Source organism: Acanthochromis polyacanthus, chromosome 1 (assembly GCF_021347895.1).
Source record: "Acanthochromis polyacanthus isolate Apoly-LR-REF ecotype Palm Island chromosome 1, KAUST_Apoly_ChrSc, whole genome shotgun sequence".
NCBI classification, from domain to species: Eukaryota; Metazoa; Chordata; class Actinopteri; family Pomacentridae; genus Acanthochromis; species Acanthochromis polyacanthus.
Genome location: NC_067113.1, coordinates 68,625,510 through 68,643,911, shown reverse-complemented (window position 1 = coordinate 68,643,911; position 18,402 = coordinate 68,625,510). Strand labels below are relative to the sequence as shown.

The 18,402-nt window shown below is 40.0% G+C and overlaps 2 long non-coding RNA genes across 3 annotated transcripts; both read left to right on the top strand.

Annotated features, from left to right (window-relative positions):
- The first annotated feature begins 12,506 nt into the window (after nt 1-12,506).
- LOC127535854 (uncharacterized) lies at nt 12,507-15,366 on the top strand. Of its 2 annotated transcripts, XR_007944730.1 has the most exons (3): nt 12,507-14,057; nt 14,785-14,893; nt 15,053-15,366. It is a non-coding gene; the product is annotated as an uncharacterized LOC127535854 (long non-coding RNA). The 2 variants fall into 2 exon arrangements; XR_007944729.1 differs by lacking the exon at nt 12,507-14,057 and having other exon boundaries at nt 14,187-14,893.
- A 1,215-nt stretch (nt 15,367-16,581) lies between these two features.
- LOC127535881 (uncharacterized) lies at nt 16,582-17,181 on the top strand. Its single transcript, XR_007944762.1, has 2 exons — nt 16,582-16,739; nt 16,843-17,181. It is a non-coding gene; the product is annotated as an uncharacterized LOC127535881 (long non-coding RNA).
- Nucleotides 17,182-18,402: the final 1,221 nt, after the last annotated feature.

Sequence of the window (18,402 nt, the reverse complement as noted above, 5' to 3'; positions counted from 1 at the left end):
ACCCAGTGAGGCATGGACTCAGAACCTCTGGGATGTCCTGTAGCACCGGGATGGTGGCAGTGAATTCTGTGGGTCGTGTGGGTTGCAGGGTGGGTTCTACCTAGATCATACTTATCCTGACACATCCCACAGGTGCTCAGTAAGATTTGGATCTGTGGAGTGTAGAACCCGGGTGAACAGCTTAGCTTTGTCATGTTCCTGTGCCTGAGTAGTTTTTGTGGTGTGTCGGGGTGCATTGTCCAGCTGAGGGTTGCAACTGGTATCAAGGACTGCTGTTACCATGAAGGATGAGGGGTTGCTTGACCTGCAGTGTTCAGGTGGGTGGTACATGTCAAGCATCCACATGAATGTCAGGACTCAAGATTTCTCAGCAGGACATTACACTATAGCTAGATGATGGATGTTATTCACTTCACCTGTCAGTGGCTATAATGCTGAGGCTGATTGGCGTATAGAGACAAGGTCAGTTTCAATTGCTGTCAAGTGTGTGGGATCAATGTTTCCCACATGCCCCCTCTGGTGGTTAAAACGCCGCAGTGGATCCTCGCTGATCCACTGCAGTGAGGATCAGAGCTCGCTGCAGTGGATGTGCAGAGGTTTTCACATTTCTGAACAGAAGCCTTTCCTTGTAACTCTGCTTTTGAATCCCTTTACTTCATCCCAGTAAGCAGGACTACAGAGTGAGACAGGAGAAGCTTCCAGGGATAGCAGGTCCTGAGCTCCTGTTCCAGCTTTAGACAAGACAAGCTCTTTAGTGAGCATGACTAAACGCTTCTTCTAACCTCAGCCACCTTACTCTTTTTCTCAGTCAGGGATCTCATAACCTTGTGATATGCATAACCCTGTGCTTTAGTACAGTTCCATGATGGTGGTGGAACAATGCAGAATGTAGAGGGTGTCACATAAATGTGCAGAAAATAATAGATAAATATTCATTACAGCTGTAGTTTCAGTGCATTACTGGACAGCATTAAAGATTCCAAAATGATGGCTGTGCTTTGCTGGCCCAGTTTCACTACCATGTTGATTTTGTAAATCTATACACTGGAAAGACATCAAAATCTGAATCAAACTTCATATTCACCCACAGTCACAGTAAATTCTGCTGGATGGTATCCTTACTGCCTGAACTGTTATTTCCTCATGTTGGGATGTTAGACATATAGTGCTAGACTAGTCTGTGTGTGTGAAGCGATTACAACAGAGCTGCTTTCCATCTCTGTTGTTCGCCTCCTTATCAGAGCAACGGTGGACAATGACACTGAAGGGCCATTTCTGCATGATGAGCAGCAAGTTATTACTTCTCAACCAAAGACATCATTTTGAAGAATCTCTATCATGAGTAATGATGTAAATGAAATGACTGAATAAATATTATTGCAGATGTGGCTCTAGCAGCCCTCTTGGGGATTTCTGTGACCTAAAAGTGGTTTGGGAATTTGAATTGTGTGTCAAATATGTGTGACCTGCAGAGAAGTATGAGGGACTGAAGTCATAATTCATTCTAGACCTCTCAGATACATTACGGACCTATGTATACATAAATCACATGAAAACATACACCAGTCAGCCACAACTTTCTGACCACTGACAGGTGAAGTGAGTAATATCAACCATCCTGTTTTAATGCATTATAACTGCTGGGAAATGTTGAGTCCTAACATTCATATGGATGTTTGACATGTCCCTGGAGGCTTCATCTGTCTCACTCTGTAGTCCTGCTTACTGTTCAGGTGGGTACCTGAACACTGCAGGTCAAGCAACCCCCCAACCCTCCACTCCTCATGGCAACAGCAGTCCTTGATACCACTCACCACCCTCAGCAGGACAATGCAACTCGACACACCACAAAAACTGCTCAGGAGTGGTCAAGGGAACACAACAGAGCTAAGGTGTTGACCCAGGTTCCACAGTCCCCAGATCCAAATCTTACTGAGCATGCTCGGTATGATTCACTTCACCTGGGTACATGTGGGATGTACCATGATAAGCCTGATCTAGGTAGGTCCGACCCTGCAACCCACAGGACCCACAGAATTCACTGCCTTCATCCCGGTGCTACAGGACATGCCAGAGGTCCTGAGTCCATGAACCACTGGGTCAGAGGAGTTTTAGCAGCATAGAGGAGAAAAACACAATACGAGGGAGGTGGTCTATAAATATTGAGATCAGTGTTACACTTTGTTACTGTCTTTTCAGTGCAAAATTCCTACTCTGTGTTGTTGTCAGTCCACTATAGTTTAGCAGTTTAGATAGAGTTCTGACTACCCCCTTTTCGATAGAGCTGCAGTGTTTTTTTGTCTTTCCATAAGCTGAGCTCCGGCTCCAGGCTCCAAAAACTGGAGCTTTTTAGGCACCAACTCGTTGCTGGGCCAGAGTTGAGAAACGAGTATGTCATACTCGGTGACCGATGATCAACGATGAAAACACAGAACCACCATTTTTCAACAGCCGAGTGAGTAGTAGTAGTAGTAGTAGTAGTGTTTAGTGTTTTGAAAACGGTAAATATAGACGCCAAATCCAAACAGCAGCAGACTGAGGAAAAGACCATTACACTGGAAAAAATGCCCCTCCTAACACAAGAAAAAAATAACTTATTTCAAGGAATTTTTTACCTTGAAATAAGTGAAAAAAAAAATCTGCCAATAGAACAAGTGAAAAATGGCTTGGTAAGATTTCTTGAAATAAGATACGATATTTAGAATACTGAGATCTTAAAATTAGCTGGGAAAACCTATTTTAAGCTATATTTTAAGCTAGATTGTCAAACTTAGGTGTCTTAAAATGAGTCAGACATGATAAAAAAAAATAGCAATTTTTCAGTCATAACCAGATTTTGGATTTCATGTAACCTCCTAATTTGAGATGTTTTAACCTTCCTGTTGTCCTCATTTAGCGGCAATAAAAATACTGTTTCCTTGTTTGAAACAAATCCAAAAAATCAGCAAAAAAATTCCCCAAATTTCTGAAAATTTGCAAATCCTTCAGGAAGAAAATTCCAATAATTGAATAATTGATTATATATATATCAGTAAAACTTCTAATATTTTCTTTAAGAACAGTCACATAAAAAACTACCAAAATCCAACAAATTTCGCTGTTATTAAGCAACATTTTTAACATTTCTTTTTTCCACCAAAAAATTTTCAAAAATTTCCCAAAAATGTCGAAAATGTGGACATCAGAAATTTTACTGTGAAAATATTATTATTTTTTCCATATTTTCAATTTTGACTTGCAGGACAACATGAGGGTTAAACTTATTTTGAGTTTTCTTGTAAAATTCAACTCAAAACAAGATAATTTCAAGATTGTTTGACTTAACAAGATATTTAAGATGCATAGGCCACGTTTACATGAGACCTTTAATTCCTCTTTAATTTGGAATTATAGTTAATTCCGCTTTAAAATCTCTTTGTAAACACTTAATTCTGAATTAAAAAATTAATTTCGAATAAACTTTATTCCAAATAAACAACCTGGTTTATTCTGATGTTAATTCCGAATAAACTAATTCCTGTGTACATTCTATTCATGTATACAGTTAATTCCGCTTTAGTTAATTCAGGTCATTCTGCGCATGCTTGGCTCCTCACATAGCGATGACGTAGCAACGTACACGTTCTGCGAACTTACTGGCACGAGCACATTCTTGCAACTTCAACAGAAGTAGTATGCCATTGTCGAGTTGCTGTTTCAAAACGACAATAAAAAGCAAAGCGAAAAGCGTGCTTATTAGTTGTTCTTCCATGTTGTTGCGGAAAAGAAATGCCATCCCTGTCCAATCAGAATCCTTTCCAATGCCCAAGCGTTAAAAGGGGAATTATTGAAGGGGAATAAATGTGTGGTTCATGTAAACCTTAATTTGGAATTAATATTTCCATGTAAACGCGAAGCACAAAACTTTAATTCCGAATGAGTTAATTCCGAATTAAAAAACTTCATGTAAACATGGCCATTGTCTTTAAACAAGTCGCTGCATCTTGCTTAAATGTCACTTGTTAAGTGAATTTATCTTAAATCAAGTGGGATGAGACATTTTCACTAAAAATGAGACAAATAGACGATGTAACATTTTGAGTTTTTGCAGTGTAGCTCTGTGGTCTTCATATGAAATTCAGTCAATGCAGAAACTTCTGTGGTTTGGCGTCTGAACTCGTATGTAATTGGTCTGTGTGTTTTCTGAGCTGATAACCAACGCCCTAAAAAAAAAGGAAAAGAAAGATAATCAACGCCGTAAACAATGGAAAGCTGTGCTGGAAAAATAGAAATTTAAAATCCCGTTACAATTTACTGATTAGAGGTCCAGGGGAACCTGCTGACCAACCCCAACTAGACACCGGCCCACCGGGACAATGCCCCATATGCCAGATGGCCAGTCCACCCCTGGCTGAAGGCTGCTGTTCTGTCCAAACTGTCATGAGACACTGACATATTTATTGTGGTATACCCTCCACTGTTGTTAGCTTTTGTTTCAATAAATTGTTTGAGATGAGGAAATTGCTATTGCATGCTTCTATTTAAAAGCACGACTTTCATGATACATTATGAACTTTTGACATTTTCCGTACATTTAACCTGAAAGATGAATAACTTTTTGTGAGTGTATGTAGACACGTCATGTAAGCTCATTTCAATAATATACAGTGCCTTGTGAAAGTATTCAGCCCCCTTGAACTTTTCAACCTTTGGCCACATTTCAGGCTTCAAACATAAAGACATAAAATTTTAATTTTTTGTCAAGAATCAACAACAATTGGGACACAATCGTGAAGTGGAATGAAATTTATTGGATATTTTAAACTTTTTTAACAAATAAAAACCTGAAAAGTGGGGCGTGCAATATTATTCGGCCCCCTTGCATTAATACTTTGTAGCGCCAACTTTTGCTGCAATTACAGCTGCAAGTCGCTTGGGGTATGTCTCTATCAGTTTTGCACATCCAGAGACTGAAATTCTTGCCCATTCTTCCTTGCAAAACAGCTCGAGCTCAGTGAGGTTGGATGGAGAGCGTTTGTGAACAGCAGTCTTCAGCTCTGCCCACAGATTCTCCATTGGATTCAGGTCTGGACTTTGACTTGGCCATTCTAACACCTGGATACGTTTATTTGTGAACCATTCCATTGTAGATTTGGCTTTATGTTTTGGATCATTGTCCTGTTGGAAGATAATTCTCCGTCCCAGTCTCAGGTCTTTTGCAGACTCCAACAGGTTTTCTTCCAGAATGCTCCTGTATTTGGCTCCATTCATCTTCCCATCAATTTGAACCATCTTCCCTGTCCCTGCTGAAGAAAAGCAGGCCCAAACCATGAGGCTGCCACCACCATGTTTGACAGTGGGGATGGTGTGTTCAGGGTGATGAGCTGTGTTGCTTTTACGCCAAACATATCGTTTTGCATTGTGGCCAAAAAGTTCGATTTTGGTTTCATCTAACCAGAGCACCTTCTTCCACATGTTTGGTGTGTCTCCCAGGTGGCTTGTGGCAAACTTCAAACGAGACTTTTTATGGATAGCTTTGAGAAATGGCTTTCTTCTTGCCACTCTTCCATAAAGGCCAGATTTGTGCAGTGTACGACTGATTGTTGTCCTATGGACAGACTCTCCCACCTCAGCTGTAGATCTCTGCAGTTCATCCAGAGTGATCATGGGCCTCTTGGCTGCATCTCTGATCAGTCTTCTCCTTGTTCCAGGTGAAAGTTTAGAGGGACGGCCGGGTCTTGGTAGATTTGCAGTGGTCTGATACTCCTTCCATTTCAATATGATTGCTTGCACAGTGCTCCTTGAGATGTTTAAAGCTTGGGAAATCTTTTTGTATCCAAATCCAGCTTTAAACTTCTCCACAACAGTATCTCGGACCTGCCTGGTGTGTTCCTTGGTCTTCATGATGCTCTCTGCACTTTAAACAGAACCCTGAGACTATCACAGAGCAGGTGCATTTATACGGAGACTTGATTACACACAGGTGGATTCTATTTATCATCATCAGTCATTTAGGACAACATTGGATCATTCAGAGATCCTCACTGAACTTCTGGAGTGAGTTTGCTGCACTGAAAGTAAAGGGGCCGAATAATATTGCACACCCCACTTTTCAGTTTTTTATTTGTTAAAAAAGTATAAAATATCCAATAAATTTCGTTCCAATTCACGATTGTGTCCCAATTGTTGTTGATTCTTGACAAAAAAATTAAAATTTTATATCTTTTATGTTTGAAGTCTGAAATGTGGCGAAAGGTTGAAACGTTCAAGGGGGCCAAATACTTTCACAAGGCACTGTATCTGCTGCAGTAGTGCAGTTTGTCTATCTAGCTTGTTGTGACAATAAAAACACAACATGTTGCTGATATGTTTCAGACTGAAATCTGCTTGAAAAGCACAACTGATTATCTGTCAAAATGTGTGTAACAGAAGTGTGCACTGAACACTGAATAAAGTCTCTGTAGATCCTCCTGAGAATTGAAGAAAAAAGTGTCTTACAATTTCTGTTTTTGTCTGATTTTCTATCTAATTGGGCCCAAAAAAAACACAGTACAATTTTATTTTTTTAAATATATTTTTTATTTTAATTTCACAGCATGTCCACTCTACAGGACAACAGGACGACATCCGTGTAAAAATGGAACTGAATTTAGAAAACGAGAAAAAAGGTACAAGATTATATCTTTAGAGTGATATTCACCCACGAACAAATTCATTTTGAACAAAAAAAAAAACCTGTATCACTCTTTTGTTATTTGTTGCTTGCAAGGACAATTATGCAATATTATGTTGCAATGTAATGTAAAACAGTTTAGTTCAGTTCAACATTGAGCTATAAGACATAGAACATAGCTGTGATAATCCTGAAAGCATGTTTTCCTTTTGGTTACGCACAGGAGCATCTTGCATTTGGTGCACCTGGTGTATGTCTTGCCATTGTAGCCCTTGTCCCTGCATGTTTGATGTCCATCATCTCTGGCATGTGCCTGGCTCCTAGTTTGCATACAGATGGCTCTGGTTGTGGGATTCTTGTTTTGGTTGGTGGCTGATAATCTTCCTCACTGTCTTCACTGCTGTCATCAAATGAAGGACTATCCAGCAGCTCTTCGGCCAGGTGCAATTTGAAGTCCAGGTACTGCTGTGTGTTCTTTGCTGGACGATTTAGTGCTTTACTGTCAGACTTGTACTGGATCCAAGCATTTGTGATGGCAACATCAAAGAAATGTGTCATCATATGTGATGTCCACTTCTTGGTCCTGGTTGACATGCGGTAGAAGCTCAGCATTCGGTCACAGAGGTCTACACCACCCATGTTGTCATTATATTCTCTGATTACTGCTGGCCGTCTCACCTGGACATGTCCTTTGTCTTTGTTGGACCATCTGCTACAGATGTCCTCTGGATCGTTTCCATAGACAGTGGAGGCCATCAGAACTGGTTTATTATCAAACCATTTTGTCCCCTCTGGACCAACATCACTGAAGCCCCTCTCCCGTCTTTACTCAGCTGCTTATCTGTTGGCAGCTGGCATTGCTTTGAAACCCTGTTCTTCATAATGGTTCCAGTTGCTGGAAGACCCTTTGAGAGCAAAGCACCAATGAGATCGATCGTTGTGAAATAGCAGTCAAAGAACACATAAGTTCCTGTAGGAACTGACTCAACCATTCGCAAGACCGCTGCAGCTCCAACTCCCAGTCTTTGGCCCCTGAATGTATTCTTGCCCTGATAGACCTCAAAATCTAGGACAATTCCATTTGACGAGGCAAGCAAAAAACCTTTAGGCTAGTAGGGTTTGGCTTTCCTGCCACATACTGCCTGACTGGACAGCGGCCTGTGAACGAGATGATTTGCTCATCAATGCACACCTTGTCAGACCTCGGAAGGCGAAGACAACCTTGCCTCACAAGCCATGGTCTGACTCTCCAAAGAATGTCTGACTCCTTTGCCTCTTCAGTTACATCCAGGTCATTGACAATCTTGAGTAAGCTTCTCAGCTTATAGAACCTATCCCTTGCCATTCTCCTGCTAATAACGGGAACTTTTGGTTTTTAGCCCAAAACATTTTGACTCTGGGATAGCCAAGGCAGGCTATGTGTACTAATATGCTGAAGAAAATCTTATTTCTTGGGCAGTGGTATTCAGTGACACTCCTCTAGTTCCCAGCTCTCTTTGATTTGTAAAAGTTGCTAGATCCTCAAAGGTTTTGTCATCGATGTACTGTTAAAAGTTTTGGATTGAACTCCAGTATTCACAGATTTTAGGGTCATCTTGATAGGCAGGAAGCCCAGGTAGCACAGGTGTGAATCTGTTATGATAGATGGAAAAATAACACAAATAAATTCAAGTTAATAAAAGGAGTAACAGTTCATTTTTCACATCAGTTTGCTTTAATACAGTAATTTCAATGTGTCATGGATTTGCGATGACTTCCTACTGTCCAGCTTTAGTAGCGTATTTCTAGTTAACTTGGATACATTTAACAGCATTTACACATAGTACAATTACAATAATCTAACACAATAATAACATGTAATACATTGGCCTGAAACAAAATAAAACATAGAAGTTAGTCCTGGCCCACAGAGCACGACGACTTTCCTGCTCCCTCTCTGCCTCTGACTCATCAGATTCTTTTACATCTTCTTCCTCTCCTTCTTCATCGTCATCTTCTCCTATCACAGGCTGATATTCATCCTCCTCATCCTTTTCCTCATCTGAAAGCTCCAAATCTGAATCTCCCTCTACTATCCAGTACAGAATCCTCTCTGCTTCACTTCTTTCTTCTACGACAATGTGCAGTCATTAAATACTTTAAAGTAGTCCTGGTGCCCACTACAGTTGATATTCATTTAATTACTGTCATTTCAAAACATAAAAAATGAAACTGTTTTCAGATGTAAAAATATTGTTATTTACATGTTAATGAACAAGAATATATATAATAATCTTGGTAAAAAATAGCAATAAATAAAGAATTTTTGACTTACCTCTCCTCTTTCCATAAAATGTGCTTCTTGGTGTGGAGGCCATCTTGATAGAGAAAAAAAAAAACAAAGTTCCCACCATGCAAACCCATCAGATGACACATCACTGGAAACCCCAGGATGTCCTCTACAGAATACTATAGGGCTTGATAGGGTAACTCCAAATACTTAAGGAAGATAGAGGTGAACAAAATGTCCATTATAATTGACATAAATGAATGGGCCGGGTCTCAGGAGGAGATTATAGACAAAACTTGCATCTTTCATCACAAATATATTTTTATTCACCCAAAGTGCAAGAGTAAAATAAAAGTGAACTTAAGGAAAGTAATTTGCAAAAATGTTTTTTTTCTAAAAAAGGCAGAAGTAGTCAACAATGCAGTTTATTTCTGGGACAGTCGCTCCAGCACCGACACCATGCGTCCCATCAGTCCAACCAAGGTTTTCATCCATCCTCTGGATGTTCTGGAGCATGGCAGAGGTTGGGTCTTGGTGTCTTCTGATCTGTTCCAAGAACCGTTCCTCTGACCTCTCCAGATACTGCAGCAGATCCACAGCAGCATCCTGCATCCCTTTTCCTGCATAAAAGCACCCCAAAAGGTCACAGTTGTCAGTAATTATTTTCTATATTCATGAACACAGTTAAAATAAATGTTTTATTTTGTGATTTTAGGATTAGCCAAAAGATAATGTATTTATCATGTTGATGTCTGCACAGTCTAATCAGATCTTACTTGATTTGGTCTGATGAGAGAAGGAGCTGCAGGGCAGACCAGTGAGCTGCAGAGTAGTCATCCTGGTAACTGGACCTCATCATCCTCGGCCGACAACTAAATAAAATGAACAAGACATGCTGTTGATAGCATCTGTAATTCAAAACCATTTTCTCCATTAATTGATTAATTCTTAATTTGTCCACACAATGTTATAGTGTTTCAAAAAATACCTTCAATAATTTCCAGCAGTGCTTAAATGCCTTGTTTTATTTGAGTAACAACTAAAAACCACCAAAGAAATCTGTGTATACGAAATGAATGCATTGAATTTCCACATCTGCAAAGCTGGAAAATCACAGAACAATCAGCATTTTACCTTGAAATTATGAAAAAAAATACTTAATTGTGTTAATTTGATCATTTGAATCAGTTTTAGACTTGCATTAATGTTAATGTTAAACAGTTTATCGGTTCTTCATGGGAAATTTAAATGATTACCTTATAGTTTGGAAATATGATTTAAATGGGCCGTTGTGTACATGGGAGGTTTTGCATGCAGGTCTTGTAATGAAATGTTGCTGCAATATTGTCATAGTAGGCTAACAGCAGGGTGTTTGAGAAATAAAACTAACCAGGATCAGGATCGGTGGTCTGTACGGTGGACTGCATCAACTCCAGCAGGGCCCGGTTGAAATCAAGGAATGCAGCCGGTCAAAATGAGGGAAAGACTGTAACCTTGGAAGACGACTTCAAACTGCTTAAGTCTTACATACTACCTTTCCATAAAATTTCAAAAATATTTTTGTAAAGGACACAGACTGTGGGGGATGTTCTGCATTTTTTTTACGGGAAGCTTGCTAAAGAGCATCTTTTAAAGGCCGGCATGAGCAAAGGAAATTAGTCTTTCTGGGAAATCTTTCCAAATAAGTACAGCAACATGTGTGAAAACCCAGGGAGAGATAAAAGGAAAGTACATTTGTCAGGGGTTGTTTACCTCCAGTATCGATTCTTCACTGAGGTGCAGAGGTGTGTGTATTTAGATACTGCCAAGGTTGAATCCTGCAGTGTGTGCTGTGAAGCCCAATGAAAAGGAAACTAGACGAGCCCTCAGTAGATGGCAGAACCACGCCCATGCATGATACTCTGTATCAATTTTGATCATCCTACGTATATCCCTTCCTACTTGATCTGCTGACCTGTAACTCCACAACTTAGCAGGGGATCTTAGACTGATCTTCAGTGCCAAGTTTGATTATCCTGACTTCAGCACTTGCAGAGATATCTGACCGGACATACACACACATGCATACATACCCACATACATACTTACCCAGCCAGATACCGAAGCGAATGCAGTAACTCCGCTGACGTACGTCAGGCGTGGTTAATGAAATAAAAGGTGGAGCAGTCCCTTCAGCACCACAGTCTCCTCCTGTTTGACTCTTATCCTGTTGAAATGTTGGAAACAGAAGAGAAGAAAGTGAACAGTGAGACAGACTCAAAGGTTTCTACATCTACTGTAGCTCTGAGTGTGTTATTGGTAAAAGGTCTGTTGCCTTAGTAATTGAGTGGTGTCATCATGAAAGTACTGTTGAATGAATAATTCATGCTATGAATAAAATGGGTTTCCAAGAAAAAAGGTCAGCAGTGACATTTGCGTGAGTATTATTGTGGATAATAACATCTCAGAGTCCAGGGGCCTGTTTCACGAAGCAGGTTCAAGAAACTCTGAGTTTAATCCTCAACTCTGAGTTGATCTACTCTGAGATAGAAACTCTGAGTTTTCTGTTTCACAATGGCAGATTTGAGTTGGTTTAATCAACTCGGACTAATTTCACTTGGAGTTAAGCGCGTGCACCACAACTCTGAAAAGACAGCATCAATGGAGCCCCGATTCGACGAGTCACCATGGCAACGGGGAAGCGAAAGTTTGCGTTTTTGAACTGGAAATTTTTAACGCGCTCATATGGCGAGTTTGAACACGTTTAAGAAAGAAGTGCAACACCGCTGCAGCTGCAAAAGAGAGGGAGACGGCGGGGAGAACACTGCTGCCCGGATCAATGCATAAGTTTAAATTTAGTTCTTTGTAATCGTAATAATATTATAGGGAAAAACTGTCTGAATGGTAGAATATTAAGTTATTTCATTTAGGGGAAATCCCGAGGGGGAGAAGCACACGTGGCAGCAGTTTAAGATGAAATATAAAAACATTGTTCAAACAGGTCAGACCTCGGCATTATTTCATGGAGGTACTTCATGTTGATCATGTTTTACATTGTAAAGTAGCCTAAATATTAAGTGGCTGTTTGACTGTGCAGTTGTTTTATCCACACATAGCCTAAATGTCTGCATCCATATCATGTTCTGTTAAATAATTAAGCCTATTTAAACTAACATAGACTTCTGCCCAGCCAACAGAAAGAAAGCAGGTGCCTGTAAATTGGTGGCATAAAAGGTCATGGATAAATAAATAAATAAATAAATATATATATATATATATATATATATATATATATATATATATGTATGGCATGCCGTTTAGGAAATTATATATTGAATGAAAGTCGATATATATATAATGAAACTTGATATATATTGAATGAAAGTTGATATATATATAATGAAAGTCGATATATATAATGAAAGTATATATATATATAATGAAAGTCGATATATATATATATATATATATATATATATATATATATATATATATATATATATATAATGTTCAGATTTTCATTCAATATATTCCGATTTTCATTCAATATATATCGACTTTCATTATATATATATTTGTACTTTCATTCAATATATATCAACTTTCATTATATATTTTTATATTATATATTTTTTCCTACCGAGCCCCGGAAGGGACATGTCCGTATGGCGAAGCGACAATGGAGGACACTCACCCGGACGAGAATTTTATTGAGTTTTATTTTGAAATCGGCCTGAAATACACAGACATTCAAGCAGTGCGAGCCCTTTAAGGTTTGGGCAATTTCCGCCCGAAATTTCTACTGAGATTTACAGAAAGTAAATTGAATGCTGTTCTTGAACTGTTTGGAGTACATGCATGGTTGGGGTCTCATTTGAAAGCTGACAACCTGAATTTTCACCCAGTGCAGTCAGAATTACTCTAGGTGCTACTGGCACAGAGTATTTCATGTTGGCACACACTGAATTAGGATGAATTTTTTTCTCGCCTACATTTTTTCCCTAATAAAACACCTGAAAATCAGTGTGGCAGCACTGTAAGAGCTTGAAAACACAATATTGCAAAAGCCTGGGGTCTTACATAGTTCAGGTCAAAATTTCAGAGCAATACTACAAGAAATGAGTGTTTCACACATGTATTTGTACTGATATGCTCCGCCCCTGTCAATGTTGGATGCAATCTTTATACACTGTGCACACTCTTTACAGAATGATATAAATTTATTTTCACTTCATTTTCACATTATTTTCATTCCAAAAACTCATAAAGAACTCAAAAAATCACTTCAGATAGGCTTCAGTGTCGATCACACACACAGATTGAGAGGAATACAGAGAAACAGCAGGTGGAGCCCGGAGCTCACGAATGAAATATCATATAAAGCCGCTGGCAGAGGCGGGATTTATATTCAAGCCATTCAGCAAGCTCATTGGCTACCAGGCCTGTCAATCTAACGGTTCCTCCGGCGTGATTTGCTGAGAAACAAGTCAATCAAGTGATGTAATCGATATCTGTCAGACGCGGCCATGGTTGGCTAAATCGCCGAAGTAGGCGGAAACGAGTCACCTGATTGGTTGAAGTCCGGTTTGAAGCGGTCGAGAAGCGTTCAGTATCCATTTTGAATGGAACAAAGAACAAAGAAAATAGGACCGTGTATGATAAAGTTATAATAGAAAGATGCAGTGAATATGAAACGCACAGCGCCACCACGCGCCGCGTGCACGCGCACGGAGCCGATCGTTTTCTGGATTTTTTACCTATTTCGAGACATGTTTTGGCCAAAGTATTATACTGGATTGTTTCCTCTGGATGGCTAAGCTTGGGTTCTGGCCAGTTTTTGTGGATTATCTTCTTTTATGACCAGAAACGAGCGTCCAAACTGCGTCGACAGGTGAGCTGTGCACGTTTACATGACTTGTTGTTTGTTGGATAAATGTGTTTATATTACCCGCTGTGGTAATCACATCTGAAAGTGGTTTATACCGGCGGATTCATGAGAATCTCAGCTTTCTATGTGTGTATAGTGTTTGTATAATCGTGTTTGCAGTGTCCTTCTATTTCAAAAAAGCGTATACCGATAAAAAAACGGCCCGCCCGCGGGCCGCCGTACTTTAACGGGCTAAGAGTCTGCCATGCAGACCAGCGATCCTGATAATGGTAAGTTTTATTTCTCCAACATCCTGCTGTTATCCTACTATGAATATGCTAGCTACAACAGTCCCACATCAGTATTATGAACGTTCCGCCAGCTAACGCGGTCCGGACACCGGATCACTGATTAGAGGTTGGCGTTGAACTATTGTTTGCCAGCCAGGTAGCCGCTGGTAAGCTAACAAGCTATGAAACAACTCCTTATAAAACCGGAGGAAAGCAGCAGCAATATTTCATTACCAGACCTGTATTCAGAACCTCCCACGCTGTTACACAATGACCCATTATTCATATTACTGAACTATATGGTTATCATTGAAATTTTCCTTGAAGAACCAGTGAACTCTTTGCGAACACATTTTAATTTATGTGTTGATTATGTTTCGTATCAGTAATACAAGTCTAAAAAACTGATTCAAATGATCAAGTTAACACAATGAAGTAAAGAGTACTGGTAATCTGCAGCTATTTTCATAATTTCAAGGTAAAATTCTGATGTGTGATTTTCCACTTTGCAGATGTGGAAACCCAATGCACTGATTTCTTATACACAGATGCTTTTGGTGTTTTTTGTTGTAAAATAAAACAAGGCATTTATCACTGTTGGAAATGATTACAGGTATTATTTGTAACACTTTCTAACATTGTATGGACAAAGCAATAAATCAGTTAATGGATAAAATCATTTGTATTACAGATGCTATCAACAGCATGTCTTGTTCATTTTATTTAGTTGTCGGCCTTGGATGATGAGGTCCAGTTACCAGGAGCACTAGTCTGCAGCTTACTGGTTCCGTCCTGCAGCTCCTCCACGCTGTCCTCCTCTCTTCAGACCAAATCAAGTAAGATCTGTTTAGACTATGCAGACATCAACATGATCAGTATGTTATCTTTTGACCCATCCTAAAATCACAAAATAGAACATTTACTTTAAGTTAACTGTGTTTATGAAAATAGAAAATAATTACTGACAACTAGTACTTTTTGGTGCTTTTATGCAGGAAAAGGGAACCAGGAAGCTGCTGTGGATCCTCTGCAGTATCTGGAGAGGTCAGAGGAACGGTTCTTGGAACAGATCGGAAGACACCAAGACGTGACCTCTGCCATTCTCCAGAACATCCAGAAGATGAATGAAAACCTTGGTTGCACTGATGGGACGCATGGTGTCGGTGCTGGAGCAACTGTCCCAGAATTAAACTGCATTGTTGACTATTGGCTTTTCTAGAAAATAAATCTTTTTTAGTACTTCACCTGTTTTGTATTTTACCCATGCACTTTGGGTGAATAAACAGAAATTTGTGATGAGAGATGCAAATTTTGTCTATAATCTACGGAGACTTTATTCGGTGTTCAGTGCACACTTTTGTTACACACATTTTGACAGATAAGCAGTTGTGCTTTTCAAGCAGATTTTAGTCAGAAACATCAGTAGCATATATTGTTGTTTTTTTTACTGTTACACCAATCTAGGTAGATAAACTGCACTACTGCAGCAGACATATGATTGAAATATGCTTCTATTATGTGTCTACATACACTGCTCACAAATAGTTATTCAACTTTTGGGTGAAATTGATGGAAAATATAAAAAGTGCATGCTTTAGTGATATATCATAAAAGTAGGGTATTTAACTAGAAACATGCAATAGTGATTTCCTCATCTCAAAAAAATTTTTTGAATCAAAAGCTAACAACAGTGGAGGGTATGTCACAATAAAAATGTCTCAGTTTGGACAGAACAGCAGCCTTCAGCTGAAATCCAATACAATTGTGTCCCACCAGTGGCGTGATCATGGATGTGTCCAGGCAGCAGCTGACCTCTGCCTCGTAATTAGCCTTAAGACCAGCTATAAAGATAAACATAGATATTATCATTATCATCAACATATGGTGCATGTGTTTAACCTTTAAGCTATGTAGGGATGCAAATGTAGTCGAAGCTAAGTAGCTAAGCTAATGCTAACACGTTCAGTGTTCAGAATCAAAACATCTCTAAAAATTACCTGTTTTCTCAAACGTAGTCACTGTTCCCTGTGACAACCATGAAGACAGATAGATAATCACAGAAGAGCTCATCTGAAGAGCAAATGTCCAATAAGGTTCCTGTTTTTGTTTGCCATGTCCTTCCAGGGCTCAGTAGGAAAAAGTCTGAATATATGGAATGAAACTTTGAATAGATGGAATGAAAGTCTGAACATTCTATATTCCGACTTTCATTCCATATATTCCGACTTTCAATCAATATATATCGACTTTCATTATATATATATCAGCTTTCATTATATATATATCAACTTTCATTATATATATATCAGCTTTCATTATATATATATCAACTTTCATTATATATATATCGACTTTCATTATATATATATCAACTTTCATTCAATATATATCGACTTTCATTCAATATATAATTTCCTAAACGGCATGCCATATATATATATATATACATATATATATATATATATATATATATATATATACACATGATTATTTAGCTCTCTTTTCTGTATTTTTTTGTCTTTTGGCCCCTTCATACCACAACAGACCTTGTAACTGTAAGTAGGCAACAGAGTTATCCAAATGGTAGTTTAAGTTTACTGAAACATGTCACTGATCTAGGATGAAGAGGCTGAAACTGTGTCTGCTGCCTTTACAGAGGGGGATCCAGAAAGGCATATAGAGGTATGTTACTGATAGTTCTCTTCCCATTCACATTTTGGGTGGAATATAAAGTGTGGCATTTAGCCTACACTGAAGTATTGCACATTCTCATCCTTTTTAACAGAGCATGGCTGGACAGCAGCAGGATGGTCCCTCAACTTCCACTGCACAGACTGACACAGTGAGATGGATGTTCAGGAAACACCAGAGGTTCATTCTGTGGAATTCATGTGCAACTGTATAATTTAATGTCCTCTATGTATTCCCAGTTATCAGTAAAACGGATTTACAAACTGCATTTGCTGAGAAAAATAAAAAAAAACAGATTAGGAGGGCAGATCTGGAAATTGAAATACTGGAGCACAAGTTAGAGGTGGGTGATGGTCACAGGTGAATTATGTTCACTATTGGAACATGAACTGAACTATCTTTTATTTGTAGGAAATAAAGAAGACCAAATGAATTGTGTATCATGTCTTTATTTGCTGTGGTGGTGATGATGGTGACTTAAACTCTAAAGTGATTATTGCATACAGTGTCTCTGACTGCTCTGCTGTCCTGGATAGCTGCAGGTGGATGGGGTCATCATCTGGGTCTTCAGTTTGTAGGGCAGGGTGTTGCTCTCCTCTAATAGTGGTAATATTATGAAGAACAGCACATGCCACTGTAATATCACAGGCTGCTTCTCTCAGGGGTCACCCTGAGGAGACGTAGGCGCTGGAAACGGGCTTTCAGCAGGCCTATGGTCATCTCCACCCGGACTCTGGTCCTGCAGTGAGTCCGGCTGAAGTTCTGTTGGGGGCCTGGTTCATTGCAGAAGCAGCTGCTAGGAGCTGTGGTCTGAAGGTCACTGGTGCCTGTCGTGGCGGCAATCCAAGGACCCGCTGGTGGACACCAGTGGTGAGGGAGGCCATCAGGCTGAAAAAGGAGACTTTTCGAGCCTTGTTGGCTCGGGGGTCTCCCGAAGCAGCTGACAGGTACCGGTTGGCCATGGAGAAGGACTTTCGGTCAGCCTCGGGGAAGTTCTGGCAAACCGTTCGATGCCTCAGGAAGGGGAGGCAGAGCTTCGCTCAAGCTGTGTACAGTTGGAGTGGAGAACTGTTGACCCATACTGGGGATAACGTCGAGCGGTGGAAAGAGCACTTCGAGGAACTCCTGAACCCGGTAAACACATCCTCTATGGAGGAGGCAGAGCCTGAAGACTCGGGGGGGATCTTCGTCCATATCCGTGGCAGAGGTTGCCGAGGTAGTTAAGAAGCTCTTCAGTGGCAAGGCGCCAGGTGTGGACGAGATTTGCCCTGAGATGCTGAAGGCTCTGGACATTCTTGGACTGTCCTGGTTGACACGTCTATACAATGTCACGTGGGCATCGGGTACAGTGCCTGTGGAGTGGCAGACCGGGGTAGTGGTCCCTATTTTCAAAAAGGGGGTCCAGAGAGTGTGTGCCAACTACTGTGGTATCACACTTCTCAGCCTCCCCGGGAAAGTTTACTCTAGGGTGCTGGAAGGGAGGATCCGACCGATAGTCGAACCTCGGATTCAGGAGGAGCAATGCGGATTCCGTCCCGGTTGTGGAACAGCGGATCAGCTCTTTACCCTTGCAGAGCTGCTGAGGGGGTCATGGGAGTATGACCTGCCAGTCTACATGTGTTTTGTGGATCTGGAGAAGGCCTATGACCGTGTC